General features: G+C 41.4%; 1 protein-coding gene and 1 long non-coding RNA gene across 2 annotated transcripts in view; both read right to left on the reverse strand.

Annotated features, from left to right (window-relative positions):
- The window catches only part of LOC141779735 (uncharacterized), a 100,977-nt gene extending 80,571 nt beyond the window's left edge, over positions 1-20,406 (reverse strand). The window contains exon 1 of the long non-coding RNA XR_012596413.1: positions 20,370-20,406. This is a non-coding gene — a long non-coding RNA (uncharacterized LOC141779735). The remainder of the gene's footprint in view (positions 1-20,369) is intronic.
- The window catches only part of LOC141779734 (nuclear factor of activated T-cells, cytoplasmic 1-like), a 151,304-nt gene that overhangs the window by 80,571 nt on the left and 44,802 nt on the right, over positions 1-25,931 (reverse strand). The window lies entirely within an intron of this gene.

Below are 25,931 nucleotides of genomic sequence, written 5' to 3' on the forward strand. Positions count from 1 at the left end.
TCTTAGTTGCGTCTCAGCGACGGCTGCCAATGTTACAGTCATATTTGCTGCCCGCAGTACAAATCAGCATTTTCAGTTAAAACATTGTCATATCTTCTTGCAGACTGACTCAAAATGTGATGAATCATGAATTCCAACAAGTAAACACTGACTGACCAGAGCCCGATGTGGATCGTCCTGCGGTTGTGTAATTAATAAAACATTCAGGGGAAGATATGAGGTGGACGGGGCAGTGCGCACTTCTGTGCATTCAGACAATAAACAGGATACTCTCCTCCTGTCCTGTGCAATCAAGCGAGTGTATCCAGGCTTAGCCTCGACTGCGCTGACTTTCAATGGGCAGGGCGGGGATGGCGTGCCCACCTGCCTGGCGTTGGGCGTTTTTTATTGACACGGCGGCCAGAGGTTGTGTGTTCTAGCGCAGGTTACACTGTGTTTTCTAACAGGGCACGGCTGCACTCGAAGTCATTTGTGTGTACATAAAGATCACCAATTATACAGCGTGATGCTTGTTTTATTCATCCAAAGCATCAGTTGGAAGCACATTTGTTTTTTTTTCCTGCAGATGGTGGATTAATCAGCCCTGCGTACCGCATCATATTTACTAGAACACATACCGTAGAGTGGACCTACATGCATGATTGATATTGGGGATTATGACGCATCCCCCTGTGTAGTAAAAGATATGAGGTTGCGACAGCCTGCATGCCTTCACGGTTTGTTATAGCTTGTCAGCTCTGGCAGCAGGAGGCAGTGTTACTCAGCGGCTCCCATGTGTCACAACCTTGCCACTATCTACGCAAAGGCTATGGCTTCTGGGAAACCGTCTGGGTCCGTAATCATCCTCCGGTAAAAGGAGATCAGGAGCCGCAGCGCTGCCAAAGAAAAATACACAAGTGTGCCGAGAAATGCACACGTATGTACGCAGACACACACACGTGTCCAAAAAGGTTTGTGGCCAAATATAATGGTTCTCTCTCTACTTTTTCAATTGTGGCTGTATGTATGAATACATCTGGACAACATAATTTCACACATCGTCACCTCCACACACCCACCCTCCTTCCCTCCGTAAGAAAATAAAGCTCAGGTCTTGTCAGAGGGAATCCCTGCTACCCCAGCTGAGAATACACACTCCACACTGGCCCCTCCGACATAATTCTCCGCCAACAGTCTGAAACCACCCTGACCCGTCGTCTACAGTGACTCAATGCCTCGGCTTCCCGCACTTCCCAGAGAGCCATGCCAGGCCATGAGTGAGGAGACCTCCAGACGAATGAGATTTCCCACTTTTGCATCGGCCGGGCTCCCGATCGCTCTCCCATCGGAACACATTAGTACTGTGTGTGTCTGTGTCCCCCCCCAACCCCCTCTTGTGGTCTTTACGGAGCTCCTTAAGGTGGAAAACTACCCCTGAAAGTATTTACATATCATCATATGAACCAGATCTGTGTCCTAGCTTCACATTATGTACAGACCGGCTGCCATGGTGGCTTCTTTTTTTTTAAAGCGACCCAGACGGTTACGAAACTCACGGAGCAAATAGGTTATTATGTCTCAGTTATGGTTCCATGATGTGGTTTCAGAGGGAAACGTCTCCCGGAGTCTCGTGTTGAGCAGGGAGTTCCTCCTGGGCCCCCCAGTGGAGGCAAACCAAAGATGACCACTTTAAAAGTTGTTATTCCAGACTGTGTAAACTATTTACTTAACTACAACAGCAATTGTTAAACCCACCAGAACTATAGTGCAGAGTAACATTGACCAGCAGTCACTGCTTTCTGCATCCATACATTAGTTGGCCTGTCAAAGTCTTTCTAAATCAATATCGGTCACGTAGTATGAGGGCTGAAGGTATATAATAATATTGTATACATCCCCAAATACCCCATGAAATAAGTAATAAACCCATAACATTATTCATATTCAACAATCATTTTTATTAGTTAATCTCTGATGGATATCGCTGATTGTTGTGTGTAGAGGTGCGTATGTGTACAGTAGTGCGGCAGCGGCGCTGTCCTGGGCACTGGAATGGGGCGAGATGGAGACAGACAGACAGAAGAACATGTATGCTGCCGTGCCATGCCGTGCCATGCCGTGCCATGCCGTGCCATGCCGTGCCGCGCCGCGCCGCACCGCACCGTCGAATATTTCTCTTCAAAGCCCAAAAAATGCTATTTGTGACAGCCCTATGCAGTATAGTAATGTTTTAGTAGTATTAGTAGTAGTACTTGCACAGTTTCAGTCATTCTACATTTTGATTCACACACAGAGGACTGTCTTTAAGAAGTACAACATTAATGATGGAGAAGTTTCAGTTGTTCTGTGATTCACACAGATTTGGGAGCAATCTATAGATCTGTGGAGCTCCACACAGTGGGCTCTATATGCTGGAGGTAGAGCTGAAGGCAAATCTTCACAGTAAACTCGTCAGCGCAGGAAATCTCTGTATCGGTTCACAGAGGAAATTAGGGCGCAAAACTCACATCAATAGGGCTATAGATGTTTCTTTTATTCCTCTACCCCCCGACTCACTTTTAATTGACTCCTGTTCTGATATGAGTCTTTGAAAAGCACACACAGGATTATGGAAAGACTAGCCCTGATAGAATCAGACATGGTCTTACTAAATAATGATGTTGATGTCTTTCAAACTTCATCCCAAAATGAGCAAACCTTCTAACTGGAAGTGAACAGCTTAACTGGCTGCTGGGAACATTTGCTTAAACCACCACACCATTTTGTTCATGTAAATGTCTGGTTGGGTTTGGACACAGGATGTTGGCAACTGACTGGATGGGTCATCTGGATAATATTTTGATTTGGTGCCAGTCCACCAATAGCGAGCAGTCTGGTAAAGTATTGGCTACGTGAGGATGAGTGAGAGAAGACCTGTTTGTAATACATTTATTTTTAGTTGACTTTAAACCAGTTCTAAGGAATACAGAGGAAATATGAACATACTGAAGGTTGATTCTTGACTAAAAGGAACTCATTTTATTGACAGATTATTACCAGCATACTGTAGAAGTATGTTATATACTATTTTAATAGCATTTACTAAGTTTAAAAGATCAGAAAATAAAGGGTAGCACATTTTACAATCACCAAGTACAGACTAGTCACAGAGCTAATAGTAGGCCTATTATTGGAATATTTTAAGCTGAAGTAGGAGAGATTGGAGCAAATATGATAAAAAAATATATATTTTTATAAAACGGTCTCTATATCGTGACAGTAGTACATGAAACAGGTAACCTGAAAAAAATCATGTGCCTCTGTGTCCTCCGGTGCTCCTAACGGCATCTGCAAGATTTCACAGACCAGAGGAAAACAAGCAGTCAGAGCTGATCTGAGGTCTGCTGTCCATCTGCTGTCTATGAGAGCCAGCTGTCAATCACTCACGAACTCCGACCAAACGGTCAAACTAGGCAGCGCTGATCAAATATGAATCAATATTCTGTTACATTAATGCCTATTTCTCCCCTCAAATGTTTTCAGAATCATCTTGTAGTGCACGTTTAGCTGTAAAATGAGAAAGAATTCTCCTGAAGGAACACCAAACTACTGATCACATGACCGGAGCACAGCCAATAGGAACGCTCTCTCTGAAATTACCTGTGATTGGTCAAAGTCTCCCGTCACGGGCTAGATTTGTTAAAGTCTGAAAACAGAGCCATGAGGAGGAGAAGAAGTCTAATTTTCTCTCAGAACACTTGAAATACAATATGCTGAAAGGTTATTATGGGATTTTTGCCCAATGATGCCAAAAATATACTGCCTACTGAAGCTTTAATACAGACTACAGTCAGTGAGTCAGTGATCTCAACATCCTTAAAGCTATGTAGGGTTGGTAAGGAACTAGTAAGAGTACGCTAGATTTTAAAAATGATCCAACTGTCAAAATTTGTTTTTAAAGAAGATTACCAACTCTAGCTTTAATTCTCCTCAACACATCCTTCAGACCTCCCTGAAATCAGTTTAGTCAACTAGGACATCTTTTTACACACATGCACACACACACCGTTACATAACATTTAGACATATATACATGCTTATATACAGTACATGCTGTACATCAGGAGAAACTATTCCCTGACAAATGTTTGACTAAATTTCATTTCAGGAAACAAAATGACAACACGTGAGACTGGTGTGTAACAACTAAAGGGTTCTACACCTCTTCACTATTTTCGAAATCCTACATGATCAGACTATTTCAGGATATAGGGCGTTTTGAATCTATAGTCAGATAACATGTTTCAATTTGCTTTCATACACATCAGTTCACCTGCCATCTCAGTCTTACCATCATCGAGTATTATGGAATATTAATAATTTAGAGGAGCTGTCATTTAACAGATTGTGTGGCCTTGCGATGCACTGACAGAGCAGATCTGACTGAAATTAAACGAGACTAATCAAGTTGTCAGTCTTCAGGTAGTTTAGTTGAGTTGATGCATCATGGTCGTTAGTGTCATCAGTGACAGGTTGTGGGTATCTGCAAAAAAATTTTTTCCTCCAAGCATGAACTGTCAAACGGGGAGGGCTAGTTCGTGGGTTGTTGCTGCCATCTGCTGGGTTGCTGATGTATTACATTATTATGGCTCTATAACAGAGGTTTTCAGGGGAGGCTCAGTGAATGGAAGTGCAAACATATATACATTAGTTATTACATAAGATATCAAAAGAAGATCCCATTTAAAAAGCCTAAATGTGTGTGATTTGGTTAAAGAGAAATAGTAGTTTTGGGGAATTTTGCTGTTTTTCACACTTTCTCAGTCAGAAACTAATAAATGTCTTAAGATAGAGCTCTTTTATGTGTTTGTTGTATATATGTGTGGTCTTTGAAGCTATATCAAACAGAAATGTTAGGCTATCTTGGCTCAATTATTTAGTGTCTATGGGATCAAATAGCCAAACATAATCATGATAAAACTAGGAAAGTAACATCATTTCTTCCACATAAATAACTAGTTTATAAGTACATAACATCATAGAAAATATCACATGAAGAGCATGTACGAATACTGAAGAAATATCAGTGTGATATAGTGCAGTGGTTCCCAAACTTTTTCATGTCAAGAATACCTGAACTTAGACCATGAACCCCCATTTTTTAAGATTTTGTCTCAGGGTGCCCCATCTGACATGATTTTGTATGTTTTATTATAGAAAGTATATGACACCCATGACCAAAATAGTCACACATTCTGTCTTTGTGCTAATTATGGATGGAATTATTGTGAAAATAAATTATTCCCGTTTTGCTAGGGACCCCCTGGAAACCCCTCAAGGACCCCACTTGGAAAACCACTGATATCTTTAACATACCTAAAGTATGAGGACTGCAAATGTTCATGATCAGCTCATATAGGAGTAGGAGAAGAGGAGAGCACTATTATGTCTTTTTTTTTTTTTTTAAACAAAGATGATTTAGATATGGTTTGCCTCAAAAAAATGTATGTTTGCATAAAGGAAGACTTATGTGTTATGAGGCCTTGCACCATCTGGTGGAGGACACAGTCATTATCACCTGTCACATTAATGGGTGGATGTAGTTTTATCCTTTTCCTCTAGTGTCATGGTTTGATGATATGCCTCTGAAGGGACAGAAATAGACTGAGTCAGATTGTTAAATGGTCCAGTCGGCTGATTGGTGACTCACAGCTGAGATTAGAGTCCCTGTATACCAGGCAGTTACAGCGGATAGCCAGCTATATCTGGTGAGTTCCAGCCTCTCCCATCCGGTCGGAGGTTTAGGGTCCCAAGGTGTAAAACAAAGCACTACAGGAACAGCTTTGTTCCAGCTGCAATTGTTCATTTAAATAAGCAACATTTGCACATATTTATGGAAAGTTTATCCTATTTTATTGTGTCTTTTGTCCTGATATTTCAGTGTTTTTTTTATATTGTTCTTGTGGTCTTTTTGCTGGGTCCTGATCCCAATAAGCCTTTGAGTACTCTTTGTCATGTTTTTGGTGTGTCTGTCTTTTGTCTGTGCTCTACCGCTTAATTTATTGTCAATACGGATGTCATCGTGGAAAACAAATCTACCTACGGGTACAAATAAAGTCACCTGAACCTGAACCTCTAGTTTGAATTAGCATCACCAAGCATTTGTTGAGAACAGACAATCAGATTTTTCCTAAGTTAACCATTTTTATGTTCCAATTAGCTACAACTCTGTATTTCTATTTAACATCTGACCTCTGCATAAAAAGAACCTGCTGCTCCAGGCAGACTGTACTACCTGACTATTTCTTCAGTCCCTGTGTGAGCTGTATGCAGCCCTCTCCTGTCTGCTGTGCTCCCAGGCCTAATGCTCACTGACTGATCCCACCGTTGGATATGCAGCACTGTGGCACATTCCACGGACGCAGCGTGTGTGAAATAAGGGAAATGTAATAGTGATTGAAATTCAAATATTTTGCTCATATTTCCCGCAACTGCCAATTTGTGTCTTTTAATTAAGAGCAGACATGGTGATGTCATGCGTGGAAGGCGAGAGCAGGTCTGTCTCCCAGGCCTGCGTATGTCACACTGCACAATTGCCAAAATATCAGATATCTCAATATAGAAAAAAAAAGGGATGTGTGCTACTTATGCAGATGTAAGGTAACCTAACCCACTGAGAAAATACCTGGAGAGGCGGGTAAAGGAAAGGACAGGGACGTTATTATTAGTCAAAACTCTCATGGGAACAATCTGCACAATATGCCTATTATACTGCATGCACACTGATCTGATCAGGAACATTTTTCCTGTCAATGAAAGCCGCCTTTTCATCCAGTTAAAATATCATTTCTATTCAAGTTCAACTCCTGCCCGTGTCAGGCCTGTTTGCTCCTGAGTGATGACCCTCACAGGGCGCAGATTGGTCTCTTCTGAAGCAACGCTAACTGGTAATGAGCATCCGCGTCCATCAGCCGCTCGTCTGATACATGACTAATAAACATGCAGCAGGCTGCGCGGGGCTATTTAAAGGCCCAGAGATGGAGGCGTTGGAGAGAAGAGGGTCTTTTTCTTGTCCCGGTGTCACTCTGTGTCAGCCACGTCGGCAGCATTCATTAGCGCGGGTCAGATCAGCGCTGTCAAACATGTGATGGTACACACATGTGCAAACACATCCCCAAACACACACACACACACACACACACACAAACACAAAGGGACACACAGAAAGTAATTCAGACACGTCTGTTACTTTGCTGCCACCGTGTGGATAGGGCGCGACACATCTGCCTCTGAGAGCATAAATGGGATGTTGGTGGTCCAGATATCCTTCACATGTAATCCAGGGAATCTAAATTGGAGCTATACATTTATACATTAATTTATATGATGGAAACAACAACTTGTGTTAGAGCTGGGGATACTATGATAAGGGCTTTATTTATTTTAATCTCTACATAAGAGATTTATGTATGCAGAATAATAGCTAAGAAGAATATTTGGTCACAAGCCTACTTGTTCTGTACAAGTTTTATAAGTTTTACATAAAAGATATTTCTAGACAGATGTCAGAAAAGTTCTTTTAGTTTCATCTGTCCCTACATTTTTGCACATTATAATCAAAGTATGAAATAAAGAAGACAATCAGAAGTACTCAGATGCTTTACTTAAGTAAAAGTAGCAGTATGCCACAGTGTAAAAAACTCTGTTACAAGTAAAGGCCCTGCATTCAAAATTAGCAGTATTATCATTAAGGTAACTATCTAAAGTAAATGTACTCACTATGAAAAATTATAGTGTTAAATTATGGAGCCCCTAAGGTCCTGAAAGATGTTTTTTCATACTCATATGCAAGCAAGATATTTATTTGAACACACAAGTAATTGTTGGGGGAGAGATAGGGCTGGGCAATAAATCGATAATATATCGATATTATGATATGAGACTAGCTTTCGTCTTAGATTTTGGATATCGTATTGTGGTATAAGTTTTGTCTTTTCCTGGTTTTAAAGGCTGCGTTACAGTAAAGTGATGTTATTTCCTGAACTCACCAGACTGTTCTAGCTGTTCTATTATTTTTCTTTACCCACTTAGTCACTATAGGCACATTACTAATGATTATTTATCAAAAAATCTCATTGTCAAAATATTTTGTAAAAGCACCAATAGTCAACCCTACTATATCGTCACAATATCCATATCGACGTATTCGGTCAAAAATATTGTGATATTTGATTTTCTCTATATCGCCCAGCCCTAGGAAAGATACAAAAATATGTTTCGGGCTCTCCTCTTAGTTTTATTGCAGCTCAATTACAATGTATTATTCTGATTAGTGCATGATGACCTCACCTAAATCCCAGCAGAGCTCGTCTGCACAGCTCCAACCTGAGCAGGTCCGAGCAGCCACAGTGACTGAGAACACCTGTGAGGCTGTGCAGGGCCTTTCATTTGTAATAATGCATCATAATATAACAAGTTAACCATGTTTTGCATGTAAATCAAAAGTAACTAGTAACTACAGCAATTAAATAAATGTAGTGGAGTAAAAAGTAAAATATATCCCTCTAATATGTAACGGAATAGAAGTATAAAGTAGCATAAATTGAATATAGGCGACTCGAGGTACAAGCACTTAAAAAAAGTACACTACTTGAGTAAATGTACTTAATACTTCCCACCTCTGATTACAATATTAATCAGTTGTATTGCCCCATATATTACATTATTAATATCACCACAAAGCACAGTGTTACCCGAAGGTTTTGTAATGTAGTTATATATGATGAAAAGTGAAATTTCATTTGAGGCCCAAACGTTCTCTGAATAACGAAAGGTCAAGAAGAAATTGTTCTTGAATACAATCAGCATGTTTAACATTTTAATTGTAAATTTTAGTCTTGAGGGTGTCATTTATCACTATGGTGTATTTGTATTGTTTCCTTATTTTAATACAAAACACATTTATATGTAAATTATGTCTAAATAACGTTCCCAAATTAATTATTTTTGCGTCGTGATATGTGCTCGGGTTTGGGGTGTAACCCTTAATATAAAACAAAAGACAACACAAACATTAACCTTATTCATTTATTTATTTACGGATTTTAAGAAAGTGACTAAATGTCAAGTTTGCTTTGATTGGGATAGTTCATTAAGTCTTGGAATATTACAGAGAAAATTATTTCTGTTGTTTTTTGGGGGGTTTTTCCCAGCATGCTTTCAGGAGATATGAATATGTAAGCCTCGGGGTGTCGTTGCAGCTCGGCTGTATATTTACTGCACGTGTCTATTAATTTTTAATAGGGAAGAAAGAAAGAAAAAAATAACTTTGCATTTAACAAACATTTAACTAAGTTAAAATGTGTTTTTTTTCTATCCCAGTATTCAGATAAAAGCTGCATTTTTCATTCTCTTTACAATTTGTCAAAACCCAATAAAATCAACACCGCAGGCACGGCGCGACTTCCACACATCAGCACGCAATAATTCACCAGAATGATTAGCAATGACAAACCACAAAGGGATATTGCTTTGACCCGTTCATAATTCGCCCCATTGTTATGATTATGACATATAGTCTGTACTTACTCCAGGGAGAGCGGTCTAATCAGCCTACTGCTGTAATTAAATCAACCTGCCCTGGGCTCTTATTGACTCGCTAATATGGCCGATACAATATGACTGTTATGACCTGCCGCTCTCAGACATCCATCCATACATGTTAGCCCGGCAATAATTGCCTGGGTTGAAATAGACCGCCGCAGTGTATGGAGCAGCCTGATAATGATGAAGCAGGGGATGGAAGGAATGTTGTCATACACGCAGTAATGAAATAGATTCAAAAGGGAAACACAGCGGATGCATCACCTGTGTTTAGCATGAGAAAAGAGGACAGTGATTACTGCATTTTTGCAGACACGGTGTGTAATTTCTACCAGAGATCTCAATGCACAATGGAAACTCATAATCCTTTTAGCAGCTTATTAAACGTACACATGCTGGAAGTTATTGAGAAAAGGCTGCAGAAGCATGATGTTCGCCTCACGTGTCGGGATGCACCGATACCGGATCGGATATCGGGGCTGATACTGACAAATAAGCTGGTGTATCGGTGACAACGGGGTCAATCTATCCAATTCATTTCTATGTTTATATACTATATACATTATATACTGGAATTCCTGTTTAAGTTTTGACCAATTTGTTGCTGCATTTAAAAGGTTTACACTTAAATTGAAAAGATTTTTTACCAAGTTGCTGGTTTACAATTTATTATTTTAATAATAAATAATAATTCTGTAAATTTATATCTACTGCATGTATTTATTTGTTACATTTTGTTTTACAAAGTTAACCTGATGTTGCCTTACACATAACAGAATGATCCCAGTTACTTCCACACAGTGAGGCATACAGCTTATTAACCAAACATACCGATACCCAAAGCCCAGGTATCACTATCGGTATCGGGACTGAAAAAGTTGGATCGGTGCATCCCCACTCACGTGAAAACAACTGCAATTTATGTTTGTATGAGTTGATAGAATTCTGCAGGATTTATAAAAAACGTTTTAAAAACAGCAATTATTTCTACCTGAATTGACTATATGTGAAAATGACACACAGTGACGCAAATACGCCGCTATAGGGGACCAAACTGAGTGTTATTGTAAGATCCCAAGAGCAGAGATGCACAGAATCCACATTACTTACATTACCCACACTGTGACTGGTGACTTTGCTATAGCCAGTCATTAAGGCTAAGTAACACTGAGGCTCTTATTTCACACACAAACACACTGTATGCTGTTACGGATATCTGCTGGACGAGACAATAGTCGTTATTCTGTGTGTCTCTGACTGGATATGGAGGGAGGGGATGATTGTGCTGTGGAGTTCAACAGCTGCTCTGGAGCCTGCTGCTGCATTAACAAGTATAAATGTTTTCCTTTGTTATGCATTAGCTGGATAGCGTGATGCGTGATTAAAAAAATACATATTTTGATCATATTTATGTGCAAAAGATTTACAGTAAGTCAACCTGCAAAACGGTGGGTAAAGTGAAGGTGAGGGCTTGAGTTTAAAGGGGCCCTTTTTACACTCTATGTATTGTTTTTATTCAATTGATTATTAACTTTATACTGATGATTTTATTAGGGCTGTCAATCGATTAAAATATTTAACCGCGATTAATCGCATGATTGTCCATAGTTAATTGTGATTAATCACACATTTTTTATCTGTTCAAAATGTACCTTAAAGGGAGATTTGTCAAGTTTTTAATACTCTTATCAACATGGGAGTGGGCAAATATGCTGCTTTATGCAAATGTATGTATATAATTATTATTAGAAGTCAATTAACAACACAAAACAATGACAGATATTGTCCAGAAACCCTCACAGGTACTGCATTTAGAATAAACAAATGTGCTCAGATCATAACATGTCAAACTGCAGCCCAACAGGCAACAACAGCTGTCAGTGTGTCAGTGAGCTGACTTGACTATGACTTGCCCCCAAACTGCATGTGATTATCATAAAGTGGGCATGTCTGTAAGGGGGAGACTCGTGGGTACACATAGAACCCATTTACATTCACATATCTGGAGGTCGGAGGTCAAGGGACCCCTTTGAAAATAGCCATGACAGTTTTTCTTCGCCAAAATTTAGCGTAAATTTGGAGCGTTATTTAGACTCCTTCACAACAAGCTAGCATGACATGGTTGGTACCAATTGATTCATTAGATTTTCTAGTTTCATACGATGCCAGTATCTTTAAAACCGAGAAAACCTGAAAATTGCAAATTGCGTTAATGCGTGAACGCATCACAGCTGGTCTAGATCGGGATTGGCTCACCAAAGAATCAGGACAGCATTTAAACTGAGGAACCTAAATTACCTAATTTGAAAAAGGCCAAGCAAGTTGGCCAATCATGATCCATCATTGTGAGGACCTTATCTTGAAATAGATTCATCAAAACCGTATAAAAATAAAATACGGTTAAATATATAAATCATAATGATGTGCATCAGGCTCATCTTGAACCATTTGATATCAAAATGATAAAAACTGAATACCTGGATATTGAATATACCTCCATGTGCTTGCAGATAGAGAATAAAGTGTATATAAGACACACACACACACACACACACACACACACAGAGAGGCTGGGATGATGCTCAGCTGGGATGATACTTGTAAAGGAGCATGCCCTCGCTCTTGTTTTACACAATAGCCTCTCACAACTGTAAAAGAGCCCCTCTGTGTGGCGAACGGAGCACTTCTCTCCCTCATCACTGAGAGAATGAATGAGTGTGTGTGTGTGTGTGTGTGTGTGTGTGTGTGTGTGTGTGTGTGTTACAGGAGGAGAGAGAGAGAGAGAGAGAGAGAGAGAGAGAGAGAGAGAGAGAGAGAGAGAGAGAGAGAGAGAGAGAAAATGCTTCGACAGATGGAAAGCAAAAGTGACAAAAAGCAAAGAAGCAGGAGAAAGGAGAGACAAGAGAGATAGACCTTCTCCCCCTTCTTCCCTCATTTTCTCTCCTGCGTCTCCTCAACATGAGATCACCAGGTAGACATACAGCACAGTACAGTGCTTATTCATGTATTCAAAGCTAATCCCCAAATGATTTAATCTGTAACATGATTAACCGTGAAGCAATTTAGAAATAATCTGTTAGCATTCAGAAATAACACCGTGGTCTTAATCATTACGGGAAAGAAAGTGTGTGTGTTGGGGGGGGGGGGGCTGCGTTCTTGAGCCTTGCTGCAATCATGACGTCAGTTTCTCTCTTCTCTCTGACCGCATCACGTGACCGGACCTCCGAGGGGCCGCGGCCCCGGGGTCAAATGTCAAACTGCAATTGATGTCACGGCGCTCGCACGGCCGACGCATGATTAGTTAGATATATACATTTAGATAATGTGCCTGTCCCCTAATCTATCAGGAGCCGCTCTGCTCTTCGCCCCGGGACCCTAATGCACTCCAATGTATTTATGGTCAATAATTAAAAGGGAAAAGCATGCATTAAAACCGGTCTCTACTTAACAGATCTTAACTAATGAGATTAGGATAATGAATAGGCCACTTTACCAGCTTTGGCCCGGTACAGTGGCCTTTTTCGCTGACAGCTGCTGAATATGACAAGGTTAGCGTCATAAGCCGTTTCTCGCAGAGAGGGGTTTAGGGGGGGATGGATTAATGGCCGAGGAACGGCGAAAAAGAGGCCAGCCTATTTGTATAAATGCATTAATCCAGGAGGAAAAATACACTGGACCTTGACTCGTTTTGTTTTTGGATTCCATAATAATCAGATGAAAAATGAGTGGCATTTTGTGTTCCAGAAGTTTACCTCTGGTACCTTATAGCCACGCAGAAAAAGGCTGAGTTATGATCAGCGCGGCGTTAAGCAGACTTTTTAAAAGTGATATGCGGTGGAAATAAAATGGGAGGCACAAAATGTGCTGCTCTCTCAGCGCTCCGTCTCATTCCTGATTTTTCTGTTTCCTGAAGAGTGGAGACAAATGAGAGCCCAGAGTAATAAATATGATCAGACTTCATCACCACCGATTTCCTCCCCTCTTCTCCCCCTACAGTTTTTTCTGCTGTGCCTGCCGTGCGTGTACGACATCAGCTGTGAATGATTCAGTGCCACCAAAAAAGGTTAATTTTCAATTTGCACAGTGAAGGGTTACCATTACATTTTGACCTGCAAATTGTATCTCTCCTTTAATAACCCTATCATTTCATTTCGGGGTCCCTTTGTAGTTTGAACTGGGGCTGGCTATATTTGGTAGTGGCCATCTGTTTATTATTTAGCTGGTGCTCGGGTGTGCAGCCTGACTGCATTAGGGAGCGAGAGGGGTAGCAGGAGAACGGCGCTACCTGGCCCTGGTAGGGTCTTTACCAGTCTCCCCGGGCCCATTAAAATCCTGTTAACTTTGATAATCCCTGGCAAGAACTTGGCCTCTGTGGACCACTGAGCGGGAGAGGAATACTTTTAAAGTGCCACTGTTTAAGAGGTCATAACATCTTGTAAAGCTGTGTGTGGCTGCTGCTGCGGGTCACATAATGATACCTGAGAGAAGAGGCAAAAGGGCAAGTTGTGGAGCGTTGAATATGATTTAATACACCCTTTTTCCAACGGGGGAATTCTCCTTTCTCTGTGTGGTTGGTTATTGGAGTCAACCGTGTTCCACCCTGTGTCAAATTTCTTTCATTCGCCCTCGCTCTCGACCCTTCTCATGGTCTCTGAGATAAAGCAGAGTGCAGTCCCACTCTGTTGTCTTCTGATGATGTCTAACAGTGGCATTATCTTCCCACTAGCTCTCTTTTTGCTCTATTTTTGAGGGCAACTTCAAATCAAGAGGAAGTGTTAAGGGGGACAACTTGGACAAAGTGCGTCCTCTTGCGTCGACCAAGCACTGACGACTCCCCGCTCTGCGTTGGTTTCAGTTAATTTCGGTTAAACGCAGACACAAACGAGTGTCTAGTGTAACACAAATGTGTTATCATTCACTATCCATCACGGTTTACAACAAATCCTGCTATATTTGCATCATGCCAAATATCAAATGACTCCTTCCTCCTCCCTTCTCTATCTTTTCTTTCTCTCCCTGACGTTTGCCCTATGACAGGGTTCATATTAGATGAGACCCGTCCACTTGACATTTGTCCAACCAATCAATAGGACAAATGATAACCTGGGACCGTGGCACTTTATATAAACAAAATACAGCATTGAGGATCAAGCAAGACTGTTTTCACTAGAAAACAACAGCGCTGGCTGTTTTGTTTAAATGTCATTTTCCGGGCAAGCAACCTCTCGTGGTCACGCAAGCCTTATATTAATCATAATAATATAATGCCATATTTTTCTCGCATGCAAATTAGAGCAGACTGGGCTTTTTCAGGAGGGGGTCTTTAAGAGACAGGCGCTAAAACGGAGCGTTTCAGACAGAGAGTGAATACAGGTATATTCAGACAGACAGTATGAGAAAGATAAGGTGTTTTTTGAACATTAAAGCATGTAAACATGTTCTAGTAGAAACCCAAAATACAAGTATGAACCTGAAAATGAGCATGATATGTCCCTTTTTATATGTATGTTTTCTTTAATATATAATCACTTGAAATAAGAATCGTGTTTTTGTTACCGAATGAGCCGTATATATCTACAGTACATACTCGTGCAGTATAACGAACTCCATGAAGAGGACCCTCTCCTTTTTACATTTTTGCGTCGGCCACCATAGTTCTCCGACACACTTGGCACACTGGAGAAGTTCCAGTTGGTTGCACTTTGCAACCTCACCGCTAGATGCTGCCAAATCCTACACACTGCACCTTCAACTATATAGAGGTGGCAGAAAATGCTCCTACTAGGGATGTTGATAATTAACCGTTTAACCGTTAACCGACATTAAGCATTTTAACCGATTAACACTATTGGTTAAACAGTTAAAAGAAATATAAAAAATTAATTAAAAAGCTGAGCGGCTCAGAGGAGCAGCTCGTCACTTTATGGAAAAAAGCTTGTCCACCTTAACAGCCCACCTTAAGAGGCGGAGCTGGAGTTGCAGGATACAGGAAGTTGACTTCGGTCTCTCGAGCTTGCTTGAGCGGTGCGGAGCGGAGGAGTTGTAGCATTTATTCACCCACAAATAAACTGTACACACACTGCTACACCTACGTTCACAGCTATAACACCATCAACAACCTCACACTCACCGCCAACACACACACGCGGTCTGTCGAGCACGAAGTTACCGGCAATGCTAAGCTCTAGCATTGCCGGTAACTTCGTGCTCGACAGACCGCTAGCAGACCGTTAGCAGCCCGCTAACGTAGCACAAACACACACACTGTTTGTCGGACACTCGCTAAAGTTATGCCGTGCAGACACACAGCTGACAACCTGCTAAACTAAACTAAATGTGCGGTGGAGACTTTTACTGGGAAAGTGGCTGCATGTCCGCGACACTACACGCAGCATCGCAGCTGCTACAGTAACTCTCCTGACGGTGAACTGGGGACTCAGTTGTCTGTTGTGCTCGTACACTGCAGCTGGCGCACCGCTGCATGCAAGGCACAAATCTTGTCAGTTAACGGTTAATAATCCGTTAACGGGGGTTGGTTATCGGTTAAGAATTTTTTTTCAAAATTAGCATCCTTAGCTCCTATGAATTGCTTCTGCAAAGGCCATATGGGTTATCCTTGAGGTTAGAAACAATAGTCTTGAAAATAGAACATTTTCAACCACATCTCACGCAGACTTTGTAGGCTGTCATTCCACTTAATACCACTCTAATATTTTATATTTAATTTCATGCAATCAAATGAAATGAACTGCTCATGTTACTTGATGAAATTGAAACCATATCATAGTAATAATGAATTTAATGAAAAGGTTTTCAATTGGCAGTATGGCGTCCTCTGTAATGATTTCTAGATTACTGAATGTATCAGAGAGAGTAAGTCATGTTGGTTAAGCAGGCTAACCAGAGCAGACGTCTGTGCGGATGCTGAAGCTGGCCCTAACAGGTGTTGTGAGGGCTCCAGCATTAACACCAACACCTGGTCTGAAGCCCCAGAGACCACATGCTGCACAACACTATTAGTCAGCTATGTGGATCACAGATAGACAGAGCTAAAACTGGCTGCTGCCACTTCACAGAGACTGAGAGACCTATAAAAGAATAGCTCCCACCCTCTATTTTTGCCCTCCTGATAACATTTTATCACCCGATTTCAAAGTCTTGGGAGGGGGATATTTCAAAGCGAGCCAGACATTCTGAGACAGGAACAACTCTGCGAGAGTAATTTCTCCTCGCTTTGTATGAAAATTTAAATTCCTCGCCGCTCAATGGGAAGCAGAGGTTGAAACGAGCCAGAAAAAACCACCAGCATGTGCTGAGAAATTCCTTCATCCTTATGGTGGCGATTACCAGGAGGGGCAAAGGGAAGGGAAGGGGGGGTATAATGAGAGCCGCGGTGGCACTGCCCTCTATCTGGAGAGAGCCTGGATGGCCTGCAGTCAAAACTATCAGCTCCCTTTCATGATCATCTACTGTACGGCAGCGCTGATAATGCGAGGAGGAAAACGGGGATGCTTCGTCTTTCTTTTAAGTAACTGCGAGAATGTGTTCAATCCACAGAGAGGCGTTTAACATTCTTCTGTAAACTGGCATGAGAAAGGAAAAAATAGCCTTCTTTTCCGCAACACGTGCTCGCCCCCCTTTGATGCCTAAAGTGAGATTAGACTCTGATTTGTATCAAACGATTTAAAGCCATTTAACATAGACATTTTGATACTTTCCAGTGTGCAACATCTGCATGTCCAAAAGAAGAAAAAAGCGCAGAAAAGATGTTGGTGTTAAATCAAACGAATGGGTTAATTAAACAGGGCTCAAGGGTCAAGATAATAATGGTTCATGTCACCGACGACAATTCGCTCGCTTCAAATACATCGACAAAAACACATGATTAGTTGAACCTGACTAAGCACTTGTCTCAAGGCTTTATTGGCAGGCCTCCGATTTCTCATTTTCAAACCAAAGCAATGCAGCGTTTTTTGCTCCGTCACCGCTCATCCTTTATTTTTTCCCCGATGCAACTTCAGGGCTTTCGCACATCACAAGTGTCAGCATCTTCTAAGATCGCCACCAGATACAGATGGAGACATAGAAAGAAGATCATATTGAACAATCTTTCCCATTGTGTTCTTCTCCTCTGCTTATGGCATAAAGGCTAGACCTCCCAGTCTCCAAAGTGAAAAATGATCCATTGATTAGACTGCTCTGTCATTAAAAGGGCACATCCAAGCACTGGGCAATGACCATATGGGATCAAAGGTCACCAAAGGGCCCTGTTCATAGCAAGGCCTTCCTGCAAGAGGGCACAGCAACTCCCTTTATGATCCTTCATTACATTAGAGGTTAACCTCAGTCGCTGTTTTTTTTTTCCCTACCAGGGGGACGATCAGACGCTTTTGTTCAGCATGGAGAAACAGTGGTTAACAGAGTAACAGGAAGGAGGTGTGAAAGAGAAGATGTCGGGGAGATAGAGGGATGGGATGAGACAAGAGATGAGGGAGAGGATGTGAGGATGCAGCTGGCGTGTGGAGGAAGATTTCCTTCCAGAGTGTCACTGCAGCCCTGATTCCTCCCCACTCCTTCTCCCAGAAAATTAAATATTGATCAATCTCACAGGCCTACTAGCAGCGAAGGAGATAAAGAAGAGTATTAAAGGAAATAAATAAATATACACTTGTATCACCTGTCCAAGCTGGGGGGGAGAGGGGAGGTAGGCAGCGAGGACAGGGGGATGGGTGTGTGTTTATGGAGGGAGACTCCCAAGCTTGGGAAATGCAGGCCCATCCATCAGCCACACCCCCGAACACGGTAGAGGTTCGGGTCTGGGAACGTGTAAAGGCAGGCAGACACAAGACTGGGGTCTTCTTTATCGCGTCTCTTCACCGACAGTGAGCAAACAACCCCTCATCTCTGATCGCCTTTATCGGTAAAGCTTCTGAGCCTGCGCGGCCCTTTAAATAATTAACAAGGCGTACATTTCTATAGCCCTCCTGATGAGGGATCTGCATCTCAGAGCTGTCCTTTATGCCCAGAGCTGTTGTTTATGCCCCCTGATCCTGGGAGGACAGGATCAGGGGGCATAAACAACAGGCTTTAATAAGTGTGCAGCTTCAGCCACGCCTCACATTACTTTTGCGCAGGAACATCACGCTATATTCAAAATAAATGCGTTATAAGATACATGGTTTTATTCCCCCAAATAAATAAAAAAACAAAAATGATTAAGAATTAAGTTTATAGCATTTTCATCATTGCAATTACAAATAGCAGAAAGAAAGTCTCAACATTTTCTTTTTTCCCAAGATTTTACATTTTTCTTTATATTTTCTAGTTATGTGTCAGCAGTTGTGATGTGAAAAAATACCACATTTGACTTTAAATCCCCCTTTAAAGGGGACATATCATGAAAAACTCACTTTTTTTCAGTGCTTGTGCTCATACATCTGGTTGTGTCTAGCAACTCACAAATTGTGAAATAAGACAACCCAGTCGCTTTTTTGTGGGCTGCCTAGATCAGAAAACAAGTGATTCAACAAGCCATTCAGATTTGTCTCCCCTTCCTATGTCACTATGTCACTCTCAGGCTCATTAGAATATATCGCCCACAGCTTGAGAACTACCTTTGCAAAGGTGCACCATATTTTTCTCGCAAGCCAATCAGAGCACACTGGAGGTTAAAGAGACAGAGGATGAATACAGGTATATTCAGACAGACAGTATGAGATAAATCATGTGTTTTACTTAACATTAAAGCGTGTAAACATGTTCTAGTAAGAACCCAAAATCCAAATATGAACCTGAAAATGAGCATGATATGTCTCCTTTAATGAACGGTTTATAACACATCGTCATATAGTTTAATCATACATTTTTAAATGTTTAATAATCTATACGTTCTCATTTAAACGTGTATATCTGCTTCCAACTACATTATGGTGCGTTTTAAACCATAACTTTACGTATGTCTGCTTGTAAATGCTAAATAGTGGACTTACCACAATGTGTACCAATATTATGTACTGCTCTATATATCACCTTTTAATGACATAAGAAAAATAAACCGTTTTCAGCTTTGTAACAACGCATTTTTCAGATAATCAAATGAGCGTTTGAATGGTTTATTTAGCCTAAAATATAATTTGAAATATGGCTTCAGCAGCTTACACAGTTTCAATCTATTTTGACAATGATTTATCACTTTGTGGCTCTGTGAGCACACCCACCTCTGCTTTCAGCTTCATCACTACTTTCATTACTTTAGTGTACCAAAAGATGAAGATCAAAATCATAATCCCTGATCTCAAATCAGTGATCATTGTAAGGTAAACAATAACAATTATGATTTCAGACTAAATTTATACATTTCCTTTTGAATTTACCACATGCAATATTTCTTTTTACCAAGGCACACAAGTCAAAAGTCGGACTAAACCGAGTTTATGGGGTTCACCGTCTACAATTGATTTCCACTGTATTTAATAAGATAAACATCACCAATCATCACAGACCCGGTGCTCCCAGTAAGGATTTTTTAACCCAGTTTATATGGCCAGTGTCACTGGGAGCTCTTACGGCGGTGACTGATCTAAACAAAAGCCCATTTCACTTCACCTAATAATGAACTGTTTGCATTTAACCCCCCTCCCAATCCCCCCCCCCCCACACACAACATTGACAATCCCCAAAACAGCTATCGGATGCAGGTCCTTAAACAAATTATGACAGGGGATCTTCCTCGCCAATCGACCTTTGCTGACCTCTTATATTGCAGATATTTATTAGTGTCCTTTCTCCAGATAACACTGCGCCTGCACTGCCAGTTGAGTGTGTGTGTGTGTGTGTGAGAGAGGGGGGGGTTTGTAAATCCTCGAGTGGAAGCAGTCAGGCAGCTGGTCATAAACGCCAGCACTATGGGATTTCCACATAAAGAAAAGAAGTGCAACAGCCTCTCTATCCTTTCCCACCTCCCCCATTTGCTCCACTCCCAACCCCTCCTCCCCCTTTCTTCCTCCACCATGGACCCCTCCTCCTCTTCCCCCTCCCCCCCGCCCACCCCACCCCTGCTGTCGTTCCACTCATGATCCGGAGAGATGTTATCGCTCCATTTAAGAAAGGAACAAACAAGATTATACTGTAAGTTATCCACGATTATGGCCACAAATCTGGTGCTGGAGCGAGGGCAGAGGGGCGGGGGGAGGACTGAGGGGGGGGGGGGGGGAGAGTGAAAGATGATAAAGTAAACTGAGTTGCTTTTCTTTTCCGCTCAGTCCATCTCCTTTTATCCGCCACACAAACAGATTTATGGGATAAAGAAGAAAGGGCTTTTGTGGACAGTATATCTTTCAAAAACAGTCAGGCCTTCTGGGAGGAGGAGAGAAAAAATGTGACAATGACATATGTCTTCAACAGCTCGCGCCTTTTTTCTGTGTGTGTGTGTGACTATGACATAATCCCTCACGCAGAGTCAACACCGTGGCGAGCATTTCTTAAACACACACAACCTGACTGAAAGGAAGGGAAAAAAAAAAATAATGAATAAAAATGTCAACGTCTCAGATTGTAAATTGAAAGGCTGTTGTAAAGGCACTCTGTCGGGTTCAGCCGCGGCGTGCCCCCTCCACGTCTCGGTGCGACACGCGCTTTACATCTGTGGCTTCTGACTGCGGCTCGTCACAAAAACGACAGAGCAGAAGAAGAAGAAGAAAAAAAAAGCGACACCTAGAAGTCTATTCATGTCATACAGTAGAGCGAGGGGGCTCTTTTTTCCCCCTCGTCTCCTCCGCTGCTACAACCATCAATTTAGCTCTGTGGTGGCCAGTCAGCCCCTCTCTGTCCCAGCTGTGTTTGACACTATTTATCTGCTCTAGTGAAGCAGATCATTTTTGATTATTAACCTCCCACCCCAAAAAAAGAAAAGCTCCCCTCGAAAAAGGTTAAGGCGCAAAATGACAACCTTGCACGATTCCAACTCGGGCAATCAAACACTTGACTGTTACAGCTGCAGAGCCACTCCATCAAACCATCCTTTGAAAGCACACACACACACACACACACACACACACACACTTCAACCCTTTCTCTCTCACCCCATCCCTCAATATGTTTTCACCACAGCCTTTTCAACCTTTTTTTCCCCTCCTTCTCCATCTCCATCTCCTTCTCCGTCTCCATCTCTTACTTGCCATCTTTTCATTTGTCTCTCAATCTAATCTTTGTCGTCCTCTCTCTCTCTCTCTTCCTCCCTCGCCACCCTCATGTCTTCATCTCTCTCTCTCGGTCCATGTGTGCACCCTGCCCATTAAATTACAGTCCTCTCTAATAAAAGGTTGAACTTTCTTTACCCACTCATGTGGATGAAGAATCTGCCAGTTTCCTGCTGTTCCAAATTCCTGCCTCCGAATATTGGACACACACACACACACACACACACACACACACACACAAGACCCTGCTATGCCTCATCGTTAACATTTATCTTTCTCACTTAAAGTGTCATACATGCTAACACAAACACACACACGCACGCACGCACGCACGCACGCACGCACGCATACACACCGATGTTGTATTTGTCAACCCCTTTTGCCCCGCTGTCTCGAACCCGTCTCCCTGACATCTTCATTCTATACACACCGGTGCCATTACGCCTGCCCATCCAATAAATTAAGCCCATTTACTCTTCTGAATTATGTTATGTTTATTGATGCTCGTATAATTTGATTTCACACAAATTCCATTAAAGATTATGCTCTCTGTCACAGAGCAGCACTTCCAGGAGAGGGGGGAATCTAATCGGGTTATAATGGATCTGGAGACATGCATTACAGTTGGGACGCACACGGCGCGCGCCCACGCACACAGTTGTCATCTTAATAATGCAGAGTCAAGCAAACGGATCAATGGCCTCTGTGATGATGCTGTCAAACTGCACTAAGTGACAGGAAGCTTTCAGGGCGCGCTATCAAAAGGAAGTCATCTCTGGGGGATCATACTGTCCTCTGGCCCTGCAGGGAATAAAATATGTCACCTCAGTCACACAGCCGGGTCAATAATGACACAGAACGACGACACTGACATACTACATGTGAGTATGTTTGACCCTCACCCAATTAGGTGTAAATATTAAAAGTGCAAGCCTAATATTTGTATGAAATTCCATTACGTTTGTCCACTTTGCCCAGTTGGTAATTCAGTCGTAATGAAATCACATTTGACAGTTCTGTCAGTAATAATCTCTCAAAATATGGATGAAAAAGATCACTTTAAAGGCCTTTACACACGGGGGGCGTGACCAATAAATGACAGGAAAATGCAAAAATTCTTGCCTGCGAATATTTTGAAAAGTTATTCATACTTGCAGTGATGCGAATTTGCGACAGTTGCAACACTTTTTCAATTAAAGATATGAATATTTGCACAGGCAGAGAACCAACTACCAGGATCCTATTGACCCAGAGCAGCGTCTGGCAGTCTGTCTGAGGTAAATTATTGTATAGCCTAAACTACTGTAAACTGTTTTATTTGGATTCCTTTTGCTCTGTGTGAATTTGCCTCTGGTAAACAGTTACGCAGTGTATATGTCTAGGGGTTTTATTGTGAAAGTTAAGAACGGAAGGAGAGGATCTGGTCTGTGCTGCCTTTATGAATAATAAAGTTTGCCATCTTGGTTCAGACTACAGAGCGTCCATGTCGTTGTACACTATATTGTATGTTTTGAATATGTCCGTTCCGCACGCCGTGATCGGTTGATGCCTTTATTCGTGGTGCGAAAGCTCAGAAAAATCAACCTTGTTACGAAAATTATTACGCTGCTTTTTCGCCGCGTAATATTCTGTGTGAAAGTACCTATGACAAATACAAAATATACAAAACAAAGAAACAGAAAAATATATATATTAATGTGGGAATTAATCGTACTAAAAAAATGCCCACGGTGTCTAAAGGCCTTTATACACACTTTCCACAAATATGGCTCATTAGGCTGATCCAAACATTTTCTTAGGTCACGTCACATTTGTCAGCCTCACTGTCCAGCCCTTATACCTTTGTATTATCAGTAATAAAAATCAACTGTGAATTTGTGAACTATGATAGTTGCAGAGTTTCCCTCTGACTTCAGATCGCTATCTGCACTAAAACACAAACATGGAAATGACTACTTGTTACAGAGATAATGACCGTGTGTCTTGTTTGATGACTAAGTTTCAAAAAATGTCTCACTTTGGTACCACAGCAGCAACATTAAACATGTTCCTGATTCTATTGATGATAAGTTTCACACTATACTGTATGCTGTATGCTAGCTGGGTTATTTAACAGGCAGCTTTAGTTCACATACCCAACAATGGCAAAAGCATATTCATTTGTGTGCTGGAGGAGCAATGATTATCACTACTGGTGGAAACTGCACAAATTGGTGACCCAAAATGGCAATCAAAGACAGTTGTTGGATCTCTGAATGTTTTACTTAAATAACTAAAAATAAAGTGAAAATGTCTCCTACGCAGTGAGAGCGTTTTTTTTAAATAAAGCTTCAGGATCGAGTTGGCCTTGGGTTGGATTATTTTCAAAAGTAACTCAATAAAGAAATCCTCTCTTTCTTTCTCTCTGACTCTGCCAATCAACTGTGTCGATGTATGTCATTTCACAAGTAGCCACGCAATCAATGCCCACTGGGAGGTGGGAAGAGAGACAGCGTAGCCAATGTGTTGCATTAGCTATAGCTATATATATATAGTCAGTAATGGATGAAATGAAGCAGAAACTTATGGGAGCTTCTACCGAACTATACCAACAATATCGACTCATGGATGAGAGGCTCGTGCTTGTGACAGCGCGAGATGTAAACATTGATGGCGTCCTCCTCGACTGAGCTGTAACGTTAGCTAGCTCAGTGGTGCTAGGTGAGCTAGCAGTACTGAGTATGCACGCTCCCTTCTGCACGGTGATACGGTTGGCGGGTGTAGTTCGGTAGAAAGAAAAAGATTCCTACATGAAACCCTCTTACAACAAGGTCTGTGGATTATCTTGAATAACCAGGTCATGATTTTTGGAAAGAAACATTGCTGTTGAGTTTTTCAGATGTATTTTGTTTGGCACTTTGAACACCACAAGCAGAGTACCATCTAGTTCCATTATATTGGAGAGAAGGCAGACATCTCTACGGCCGATATCCCAAACACTTTGAAACTCACATCAAAACAATCTAGATAAATAGCACAAAAGGTAAGAGGAAAAATATATATTTTTGATTTTGGGGTGAACTGTCCCTTTAAGTATGTATTAGTGGCAACCTTTACTGTAAGAGACTTTTTGCCTACTAAAGGTTTAATGAACTTTGAAAATGATTACAGGCACTAATAAAAAATCATTATATCAGATAGTTAAATTAATTTCCTCCTTTTGATCGGTCAAAACTGAGAGGAACATGTTGACTGACATTAACAATGTAGAATATAATGTATTCTCACACTGTTTTAATGAATTTGCACGACTAGTTGCTTAAATGCTTCTTGAAGGCGCAGCTGTTTTGACCTCTCATTTGAAAAATGTAAATTAATAAATCTAAAATGGTTCCTTTGTTTGTTGTAGCATAAAATGTGGGTTGCACACCCCTTATTATTAGAGGACTAACCGCTGATCCCCGTCATGCAACAATTAAAACTGAATAATAACTGCAATTAAGAGCCGGCTGACAATCGTGACGTCCTGGGGCCTAACGTCAGCCACTCCTGAGTCATCGCTCCAAACCATAATAATCTTCCACAACACTTCATGGTTCGCCTTTCTTTGTCATGACAACGAGTAAGAGCTTAGTCACAGTGAGAACGGAGACAAATAATGAGGATTTATGTCGGCATTATTTAGACGGCTAAGTGGCAAATGATTGGAGCCCATTACATTTTTTTGGCACCAGTGATGCCTTGTTCATCTTTTCTTGTTTAAACGCACATTTTTCTTCCTTGTATGACACATATGATTTAGTATATTACTTAGTTTGAGGAGATAAGAGTACCACCAGTATGTGCAGAGACTGTCTTTGTGTTGTTAACTCCATTTTTCTCTTGCTTACACTTCCCTTGTAAAGTGACAGGCTTATTAAGAATAAGTTTCTCCCACACCTCCCAATAAGCCATTTGTAAGGCTTGAGGTGGAGTTTATCAACGGCCTGTAATAAGAGGCATGTAGCCTCGGTCCGCCGTGGCTTTGTCTTCATTTACCTGCCTGTACATGTGTTGTATTCAGGATTAATTTGCTGCTTTGATGTATTAAAAAGAGCCAGAGGATTTCCAGTGGCATGGTCCCCAAGGTGGGCGGCTTTAAAAGGAGCTTTTTCTTCATTCCTGCACTTAGGTTTATTACAGATCCCCAGACTG

This window comes from Sebastes fasciatus, chromosome 12, assembly GCF_043250625.1.
Source record: "Sebastes fasciatus isolate fSebFas1 chromosome 12, fSebFas1.pri, whole genome shotgun sequence".
In the NCBI taxonomy this organism is placed as follows: Eukaryota; Metazoa; Chordata; class Actinopteri; order Perciformes; family Sebastidae; genus Sebastes; species Sebastes fasciatus.